This window comes from Triticum dicoccoides, chromosome 7A (assembly GCF_002162155.2).
Source record: "Triticum dicoccoides isolate Atlit2015 ecotype Zavitan chromosome 7A, WEW_v2.0, whole genome shotgun sequence".
NCBI classification, from domain to species: domain Eukaryota; kingdom Viridiplantae; phylum Streptophyta; class Magnoliopsida; order Poales; family Poaceae; genus Triticum; species Triticum dicoccoides.
This window is the reverse complement of record NC_041392.1, coordinates 584836268-584847816: the sequence shown is the minus strand read 5'-3', so window position 1 is coordinate 584847816 and position 11549 is coordinate 584836268.

Below are 11549 nucleotides of genomic sequence, written 5' to 3'. Positions count from 1 at the left end.
GGTGGAATTAGGTTTTTGGCTCCCCTTCTTATCATTTGGGGATACGTGGATATATATGGGAGGAAGAAGTACGTCGGTGGAGCTTCGAGGGCCCCACGAGGCAGGGGGCGCGCCCTAGGGGGGGGGGGCGCCCTCCACCCTCGTGACCACCTCGTGGGTTTCTTGACGGAGGGTCCAAGTCTCCTGGATCTTATCTGATGAGAAAATCACGTTTCCGAAGGTTTCATTCTGTTTGGACTCCGTTTGATATTCCTTTTCTTCGGAACCCTAAAACAGGCAAAAAACAACAATTCACCACACAATGTATTTAAATCATGCACAACCCCGATGACAAGCCAAGCAATTGTTTCATACTTTAGTAATCTCAAACCTATAAACTTTCACGCAATATATGAGCGCGAGCCATGGACATAGCACTATGGGTGGAATAGAATATAATGAAGGGGGTTTATGTGGAGAAGACAAAAAAGGAGAAAGTCTCACATCAACGAGGCTAATCAATGGGCTATGGAGATGCCCACCGATTATGTTAATGCAAGGAGTAGGGATTGCCATGCAACGGATGCACTAGAGCTATAAATGTATGAAAGCTCAACAAAAGAAACTAGTGGGTGTGCATCCAACTTGCTTGCTCACGAAGACCTAGGGCACTTGAGGAGGCCCATTGTTGGAATATACAAGCCAAGTTCTATAATGAAAAAATCCCACTAGTATATGAAAGTGATAACATGAGAGACTCTCTACTATGAAGATCATGGTGCTACTTTGAAGCACAAGTGTGGTAAAAGGATAGTAACATTGTCCCTTCTCTCTTTTTTCTCTCATTTTTTTGGGTCTTTTCTTTTTTATGGCCTTTATCTTTTTTTGGGCCTTCTCTTTTTATGGCCTTTCTCTTTTTTTTATATTCCTCACTTGGGACAATGCTCTAATAATGATGATCATCACACTTCTATTTATTTACAACTCAATGATTACAACTCGATACTAGAACAAAGATGACTCTATATGAATGCCTCCGGCGGTGTACCGGGATATGCAATGATCCAAGAGTGACATGTATGAAGGAATTATGAACGGTGGCTTTGCCACAAATACTATGTCAACTATATGATCATGCTAAGCAATATAACAATGATGAATGTGTCATGATGAACAGAATGGTGAGAGTTGCATGGCAATATATCTCGGAATGGCTATGGAAATGCCATAATAGGTAGGTATGGTGGCTGTTTTGAGGAATATATAAGGAGGTTTATGTGTGAAAGAGCGTATCATATCACGGGGTTTGGATGCACCGGCGAAGTTTGCACCGACTCTCAATGTGAGAAAGGGCAATGCACGGTACCGAAGAGGCTAGCAAGGATGGAAGGGTGAGAGTGCGTATAATCCATGGACTCAACATTAGTCATAAAGAACTCACATACTTATTGCAAAAATCTAAAAGTCATCAAAAACCTCGGCACTACGCGCATGCTCCTAGGGGGATAGATTGGTAGGAAAAGACCATCGCTCGTCCCCGACCGCCACTCATAAGGAAGACAATCAAATAACACCTCATGTTTCAAATTTGTTGCGTAACGTTTACCATACGTGCATGCTACGGGACTTGCAAACCTCAACACAAGTATTTCTCAATTTCACAACTACTCAACTAGCATGACTTTGATATTATTACCTCCATATCTCAAAACAATCATCAAGCATCAAACTTTTCTTATTATTCAACACACTCATACGAAAGTTTTATTATTAATCTTGCATACCAAGCATATTAGGATTTAAATAAAATTACCATGCTATTAAGACTCTCAAAATAATCTAAGTGAAGCATGAGAGAACAATAGTTTCTATAAAACAAATCCAGCACCGTGCTCTAAAAGATATAAGTGAAGCACTAGAGCAAAACTATAAAGCTCAAAAGATATAAGTGAAGCACATAGAGTATTCTATTAGATTCCAAATCATGTATGTCTCTCTAAAAAGGTGTGTACAGCAAGGATAATTGTGGTAGACTAAAAAGCAAAGACTCAAATCATAAAAGACACTCCAAGCAAAACACATATCATGTGGTGAATAAAAATATAGCTCCAAGTAAAGTTACCGATAGAAGTAGACGAAAGAGGGGATACCTTCCGGGGAATCCCCAAGCTTTGGCTTTTAGGTGTCCTTATATTATCTTGGGGGTGCCATGGGCATTCCCAAGATTAGGCTCTTGCCACTCCTTGTTCCATAATCCATCAAATCTTTACCCAAAACTTGAAAACTTCACAACACAAAACTTAAAGTAGAAAACTCGCGAGCTCCGTTAGAGAAAGAAAACAAAAGACCACTTCAAGGTACTGTAATGAACTTATTATTTATTTATATTGGTGTTAAACCTACTGTATTCCAACTTATCTATGAATTATAAACTATTTTACTAGCCATATATTCATCAAAATAAGCAAACAGCACATGAAAAACAGAATCTGTCAAAAACAGAACAGTCTGTAGTAATCTGTAGCTAGCGCAATATCTGGAACCCCAAAAATTCTAAAATAAATTTATGGACGTGAGGAATTTATATATTAATCATCTTCAAAAATAATTAACTAAATATCACTTTCCAAATAAAAATTACAGCAGTTCTTGTGAGCGCTAAAGTTTCTGTTTTTTACAGCAAGTTCAACAAGACTTTCCCCAAGTCTTCCCAACGGTTCTACTTGGCACAAACACTAATTAAACACAAAAAACACAACCAAAACAGAGGCTAAACAATTTATTTATTACTAAACATGAGCAAAAATCAAGGAATAAAAATAAAATTGGGTTGCCTCCCAACAAGCGCTATCGTTTAACGTCCCTAGCTAGGCATAACAAGCAAGAATAGATCTAGGTATTGCCATCTTTGGTAGGAAATCCATAAGTGGCTCTCATGATAGATTCATATGGTAATATTATTTTATTTCTAGGGAAGTGTTACATGCCCTTTTTTTAATGGAAATTTAAATCTAATATTCCCTTCCTTCATATCAATAATTGCACCAACCGTTCTAAGGAAAGGTCTACCAAGAATAATAGGGCAAGAAGGATTGCAATCTATATCAAGAACGATAAAATCTACGGGCACATAATTCCTATTTGCAACAATAAGAAATCATTAATTCTTCCCATAGGTTCTTAATAGTGGAATCCGCAAGATGCAAGTTTAGAGAGCAATCATCAAAATCACGGAAATCTTGCAAATCACACAAACTTTTGGGAATAGTAGAGACACTAGCACCCAAATCACACAAAGCATAAAACTCATAATTTTTAATTTTAATTTTAATAGTAGGTTACCACTCATCATAAAGTTTTCTAGGGATAGAAACTTCCAATTCAAGTTTTTCTTCACAAGATTGCATCAAGGCATCAACGATATGTTTAGTAAACGCTTTATTTTGACTATAAGCGTGAGGAGATTTTAGCATGGATTGCAACAAGGAAATACTATGAATTAAAGAGAAATTTTCATAATTAAATTCCTTGAAATCCAATATAGTGGGTTTAGCAACATCTAGGGTTTTAATTTCTTCAATCCCACTTTGATCAAATTTAGCATCAAGATCAACAAATTCCAAATTCTTAGAACGCCTTCTAGGTAAAGGTGGATCATATTCAGTGCCATCATTATAAAGATTCATATTGCAAAACAAATATTTAATAGGGGACACATTAATAACTTTTAGATCTTCATCATTATTTTCATAGGAACTAGAAGAACACGCTTTTATAAAGGCATCTTTCTTAGCACGCATCCTAGCGGTTCTTTCTTTGCACTCATCAATGGAAATTCTCATGGCTTTGAAAGACTCATTGATATCATGCTTAGGTGGAATAGATCTAAGTTTCAAAGAATCAACATCAAGAGCAATTCTATCAACGTTCCTAGCCAAATCATCAATCTTAAGCAATTTTTCTTCAATCATAGCATTAAAATTCTTTTGCGAAGAAATAAATTCTTTAATATTAGATTAAAAATCAGAGGGAATCTTATTATAATTTCCATAAGAATTGTTGTAGGAATTACCATAATTATTAGAGGGATTACTAGGATAAGGCCTAGGGTTGAAATTTCCTCTATACGCGTTGTTACCAAAATTGTTCCTACCAACAGAATTCACATCCATAGATTCACTATTATTCTCAATCAAAGTAGACAAGGGCACATCATTAGGATCAGAAGAAACACTCTTATTAGCAAATAATTTCATAAGTTCATCCATCTTTCCACTCAAAACATTAATTTCTTCTATCGCATGCACCTTTTTAGTAGATCTTTCAGTATGCCATTGAGAATAATTAACCATAATATTATCTAGGAGTTTAGTAGCTTCTCCTAAAGTGATTTCCATAAAAGTGCCTCCCGCGGCCGAATCTAAAAGATTTCTAGAAGCAAAATTCAATCCGACATAAAAATTCTGAACAATCATCCACAAATTTAATCCATGAGTAGGGCAATTACGTATCATTAATTTCATTCTCTCCCAAGCTTGTGCAACATGTTCGTGATCAAGTTGTTTAAAATTCATAATATCGTTTCTAAGAGAGATGATCTTAGCGGGAGGAAAATACTTAGAGATAAAAGCATCTTTGCACTTGTTCCAAGAATCAATACTATTTTTAGGCAAAGACGAAAACCAAGCTTTAGCACGATCTCTAAGCGAAAAAGGAAATAGCTTCAATTTAACAATATCATTATCGACATCTTTCTTCTTTTGCATGTCACACAAATCAACGAAGCTATTAAGATGGGTAGCGGCATCTTCACTAGGAAGGCCGGAGAACGGATCTTTCATGACAAGATTCAACAAGGCAGTATTAATTTCACATGATTCAGCATCGATAAGAGGAGCAATCGGAGTGCTAAGGAAATCATTATTGTTGGTATTGGTGAAGTCACAAAATTTAGTATTATCTTGAGCCATCGCGACAAACAAGCAATCCAACACACGAGTAAACAAAAAATAAACGGGCAAAAAGAGGCAAATAGAGAAAGAGAGGGAGGATAGAGAGAGAGAGAGAGGGCGAATAAAATGGCAAGGGTGAAGTGGGGGAGAGCAAAACGAGAGGCAAATGGCAAATAATGTAATGCGGGAGATAGGGATTGTGATGGGTACTTGGTATGTTGACTTTTGCGCAGACTCCCCGGCAACAGCGCTAGAATTTCTTCTTGCTACCTCTTGAGCACTGCGTTGGATTTCCCCGAAGAGGAAGGGATGATGCAGCAAAGTAGCGTAAGTATTTCCCTCAGTTTTTGAGAACCAAGGTATCAATCCAGTAGGAGGCTACGCTCGAGTCCCTCGTACCTACACAAAAATAATAGCTCAATGCAACCAACGCGCTTAGGGGTTGTCAATCCCTTCACGGTCACTTACGAAAGTGAGATCTGATAGAGATGATAAATAATATTTTTGGTATTTTTGGTATAGAGATGCAAAGTAAAAAGTAAAAGCAAAGCAATAATAAAGTGATGGAGATTGATATGATGAGAAAGAGACCCGAGGGCCATAGGTTTCACTAGTGGCTTCTCTCAAGAGCATAAGTATTCCACGGTGGGTGAACAAATTACTGTTGAGCAATTGACAGAATTGAGCATAGTTATGAGAATATCTAGGTATGATCATGTATATAGGCATCACGTCCGAGACAAGTAGACCGAAACGATTCTGCATCTACTACTATTACTCCACTCATCGACCGCTATCCAGCATGCATCTAGAGTATTACATTAAAAACAGAGTAACACCTTAAGCTAGATGACATTATGTAGAGCGATAGTTTCATGCAATATGATAAAAACCCCATCTTGTTATCCTTGATGGCAACAATACAATACGTGCCTTGCCGCCCCTTCTGTCACTGGGAAAGGACACCGCAAGATTGAACCCAAAGCTAAGCACTTCTCCCATGGCAAGACCAACCAATCTAGTAGGCCAAACCAAACTGATAATTCGAACAGACTTGCAAAGATAACCAATCATACATAAAAGAATTCAGAGAAGATTCAAATATTATTCATAGATAGACTGGATCATAAACCCACAATTCATCGGTCTCAACAAACACATCACAAAAAGAAGATTACATCGAATAGATCTCCACAAGAGACGGGGAGAACATTGTATTGAGATCCAAAAAGAGAGAAGAAGCCAGCTATGGACCCGTAGGTCTGAAGTAAACTACTCACACTTCATCGGAGGGGCTTGGATGATGATGTAGAAGCCCTCCGTGATCGATGCCTCCTCCGGCGGAGCTCCGGAACAGGCCCCAAGATGGGATCTCGTGGATACAGAAAGTTGCGGCGGTGGAATTAGGTTTTTGGCTCCCCTTCTGATCATTTGGGGATACGTGGATATATATGGGAGGAAGAAGTACGTCGGTGGAGCTTCGAGGGGCCCACAAGGCAGGGGGCGCCCTAGGAGGGGGGCGCCCTTCACCCTCGTGACCACCTCGTCTTGACGGAGGGTCCAAGTCTCCTAGATCTTATCTGATGAGAAAATCACATTTCTGAAGGTTTCATTCCATTTGGACTCCGTTTGATATTCCTTTTCTTCGAAACCCTAAAACAGGCAAAAAAACAACAATTCTGGGCTGGGCCTCCGGTTAATAGGTTAGTCCCAAAATTAATATAAAAGTGTAGAATAAAGCCCAATAATGTCTAAAATAGTAGATAATATAGCATGGAGCAATAAAAAATTATAGATACGTTTGAGACGTATCACCTAGATAGGTAGTTCTATTATGCTTCACCTCTTGCCATGTTTAACAACATTTAATATTGTTGGGTACATAAACGGGAGTGAACTAAATAATGGAATGTGGTGTTTCGTCAATATGCAACTCGTTGCATATTGAGCTCCACTTAATTTGTAGTATTGTTTGTGCATGTTGCCATGCCATGCCTCATTAAACCGAACATGCATCATACTTGGTTGTGCATCATGCCATGTTTATGTGATGGTTGTTTACCATGTTCTTTGCTTCTTTCCGGTGTTGCTTCTTCGAGTTAGTTCCGATAACGTCGCGTTTGTGAGGATTCGTTCGACTACGTCCGTTTGTCTTCTTCATGGGCTCGTTCTTCTTCCTTGCGGGATTTCAGGCAAGATGACCATACCCTCGAAATCACTTCTGTCTTTGCTTGCTAGTTGTTCGCTCTATCGCTATGTCGCGCTACCTACAACTTGTTTATCATGCCTCCCATATTGCCATGTCAAGCCTCTAACCCACCTCCCTAGCAAACCATTGTTTGGCTATGTTACCGCTTTTCCTCAGCCCCTCTTATAGCGTTGTTAGTTGTAGGTGAAGTTGAAGTTTGTTCCATGTTGGAACATGGATATGTTGGGATATCACAATATCTCTTATTTTATTTAATGCATCTATATACTTGGTAAAGGGTGGAAGGCTCGGCCTTATGCCTGGTGTTTTGTTTCACTCTTGCCGCCCTGGTTTCTGTCATACCGGTGTTATGTTTCTTGATTTTGCGTTCCTTACGCGGTTGGGTGCCATGGGAACCCCTTGACAGGTCGCTTTGAATAAAACTCCTCCAGCAAGGCCCAACCTTGGTTTTACATTTGCCTAACAACCTATAACCTTCCCTTGGGTTTTCGCGAGCCCGAGGGTCATCTTTATTTTAACCCCCCCGGGCCAGTGCTTCTCTAAGTGTTGGTCCGAACTGGGCGATGTCCGGCGCCCCCTGGGCAACCAGGGTCTATGCCAACCTAACGTCTTGCTGCTCCGGTGTGCCCTGAGAACGAGATATGTGCAACTCCTATCGGTATTTGTTGGCACATTCGGGCGGTCTTGCTGGTCTTGTTTTACCATTGTCAAAATGTCTTGTAGCTGGGATTCTGAGACTGATCGGGTCTTCCCGGGAGAAGGAATATCCTTCGTTGACCGTGAGAGCTTGTGATGGGCTAAGTTGGGACACCCCTGCAGGGTATAAACTTTCGAGAGCCGTGCCCGCGGTTATGTGGCAGATGGGAATTTGTTAATGTCCGGTTGTAGAGAACTTGACACTTGACTTAAATTAAATGCATCAACCACGTGTGTAGCTGTGATGGTCTCTTTTCGGCGGAGTCCGGGAAGAGAACACGGTCTTGTGTTATGCTTGAACGTAAGTAGTTTCAGGATCACTTCTTGATCACTTCTAGTTCACGACCATTGCGTTGCTTCTCTTCTCGCTCTTATTTGCGTATGTTAGCCACCATATATGCTTAGTGCTTGCTGCAGCTCCACCTCTTTACCTTACCCTACCCATAAGCTTAAATAGTCTTGATCTCGCGGGTGTGAGATTGTTGAGTCCTTGTGACTCACAGATACTTCCAAACAGTTGCAGGTGCCGATGATACCAGTGCAGGTGAGGCAACTGAGCTCAAGTGGGAGCTCATGAAGATCTTGATCGTTGTTTTATGTCTTTCCCGGTTGATCAGTAGTGGAACCCAGTTGGGACGATCGGGGATCTAGCATTTGGGGTTGTCTTCTTTTATTTTGGTTTCGTAGTCGGACCTTTGATTGTACTCTGGATGATGTATGTTTAACTTGTATTTGTGTGAAGTGGCGATTGTAAGACAACTCTTTATCCCTTTCTTATTCAGTACATGAGATTGTGTGAAGATTACCCCACTTGCGACTAAACCACCATGCGGTTATGCCTCTAAGTCGTGCCTCGACACATGGGATATATAGCCGCATCGTGGGTGTTACAAGTTGGTATCAGAGGCAGGTTTGGAGCAGTAGAGATCCGAGTGGCCCAGCCGTCCATAGGAGAAGCAGAAGTATGGGATCTGTTCATATTGTATGTCATAGGAGTCCACCTTCTTTCTCCTTGCAGAATCAATAAGAACCCATCTCCTGAGCAGTTTGTTGACATCCACTGAAACCCTAGCTCGGAGATAGCCTCTATTGTGATCAAACCTTGCAATCTGGGCCTCTTTGTCGATCATCTGTGCGATTGGGAGGCCCCATGCATGATCTCTCAGGTTGTAGGGCAGGTTAAGAACCCTAGCCCACACCTGCAGACGATCATACTTGACTTCGTCTGGGCGCATGCAATCCTCGAACTCAGCCAATATGACCACGATCTTGTTGATGTGCCAGGGCGATCCCGCCCAAACTCTGTCACGGTCTCGCTGTGCTTCAAACTCAGCAACAAACATGTTCGTTCCAACTAAATGGAATTGTAGTCCTCGAGGGTTTCCCCATGCCGGTCGAAGGGCGTTGCCAATGGTGTCTATGTGATACTGATTTCGGTGCAGAACCTTCCCCGCCAGCAACCACTTCACTGGAGCACCATCAAGACGATCATCAATCACGCGAGGAGTCGCCTCTTCCTCGGATATGTCCAGCTTCCCCAGAGCTTCCTCTAGTTTTCCATTGCCGATGTAGAGTTGCTCGAGGAGGCGTTCTCCCGTGCTCCCTCCGTTGCGGGTGGTGTCGCCATCGCGCCGACCTTCTCCTTGGGGCGGCCCACCGATGAGATCCGCGGCCGCCAGTCGATTTCCATGTTGAACCCTAGTGACGCCTGATACGTCTCCAACGTATCTATAATTTTTGATTGTTCCATGCTATTATATTATCAACCTTGGATGTTTTATATCATTTATATGCCATTTTATATGATTTTTGGGACTAACCTATTAACTAAGAGCCCCAAGCCAGTTTCTGTTTTTTCCCTTGTTTTAGAGTATCGCATAAAAGGAAAATCAAATGGAGTCCAATTGACCTAAAACTTCACGGAACTTATTTTTGGAAGGAAAGGAACCTGATGGACTTGGAGTGCACATCAGGAAAGAAACGAGGGAGCCACGAGATAGGGGCGCGCCCACTCCCCTAGGGCGCGCCCTCCACCCTCGTGGGCCCCTCGTGGCCCCCTTGACGTACTTCTTCCACCTATATATCTCCATATACCCTAAAAACATCGGAGAGCACAATAGATCGGGAGTTCCGCCGCCAGAAGCCTCCGTAGCCACCGAAAACCAATCTAGACCCGTTCCGGCACCCTGCCGGAGGGGGCAATCCTTCTCTGGTGGCCATCTTCATCATCCCGGTGCTCTCCATGACGAGGAGGGGGTAGTTCTCCCTCGGGGCTGAGGGTATGTACCAGTAGCTATGTGTTTGATCTCTCTCTCTCTCTCTCTCGTGTTCTTGAGGTGATACGATCTTGATGTATCGTGAGCACTGCTATTATAGTTGGATCTTATGTTTCTCCTCCCCCTCTACTCTATTGTAATGGATTGAGTTTCCCCTTTGAAGTAATCTTATCAAATTGAGTCTTTAAAGATTTGAGAACACTTGATTTATGTCTTGCCGTGCGTATCTGTGGTGACAATAGGATACCACGTGATTCACTTGATGTATGTTTTGGTGATCAACTTGCGGGTTCCGCCCATGAACCTATGCATATGGGTTGGCACACATTTTCGTCGTGATTCTCCAGTAGAAACTTTGGGGCACTCCTTGAGGTCCTATGTGTTGGTTGAATAGATGAATCTGAGATTGTGATGCATCATATAATCATACCCACGTATACTTGAGGTGACATTGGAGTATCTAGGTGACATTAGGGTTTTGATTGATTTGTGTCTTAAGGTGTTATTCTAGTATGAACTCTAGGGATGTTTGTGACACTTATAGGAATAGCCCAACGGATTGATTGGAAAGAATAACTTTGAGGTGGTTTCGTACCCTACCATAATCTCTTTGTTTTTTCTCCGCTATTAGTGACTTTGGAGTGACTCTTTTTTGCATGTTGAGGGATAGTTATGTGATCCAATTATGTTAGTATTTTTGAGGGAACTTGCACTAGCGAAAGTATGAACCCTAGGCCTTGTTTCAACGCATTTCAATACCGTTTACACTCACTTTTATCATTAGTTACCTTGCTGTTTTTATATTTTCAGATTACAAATACCTTTATCTACCATCCATATACCACTTGTATCACCATCTCTTCACTAAACTAGTGCACCTATACAATTTACCATTGTATTGGGTGTGTTGGGGACACAATAGACTCTTCGTTATTTGGTTGCAGGGTTGCTTGAGAGAGACCATCTTCATCCTACACCTCCTACAGATTGATAAACCTTAGGTCATCCACTTGAGGGAAATTTGCTACTGTCCTACAAACCTCTGCACTTGGAGGCCCAACAACGTCTACAAGAAGAAGGTTGTGTAGCAGACATCAAGCTCATTTCTGGCGCCGTTGCTGGGGAGGTTAGCGCTTGAAGGTATATCTTTAGATCTTGCAATCGAGTCTTTTAATTTCTTGTTTTATCACTAGTTTAGTTTATAAAAGAAAATTACAAAAAAAAATGGAATTAAGGTTACCTCATATGCTTCATCTTTTTAATGTCTTTCGTGAGAATAAGGATTCCGATAATTGTGCTCAAGTGCTAGATGAAGAATGCATTAGAATGTTTGGCACTAAATATTTGAGTGATGAGCATGATTGCAATGTTGTTAGTATGAATCCCTTGAATATCTATGATGATTATTGTGATGACATGTATGCTTTAAAGATTAAT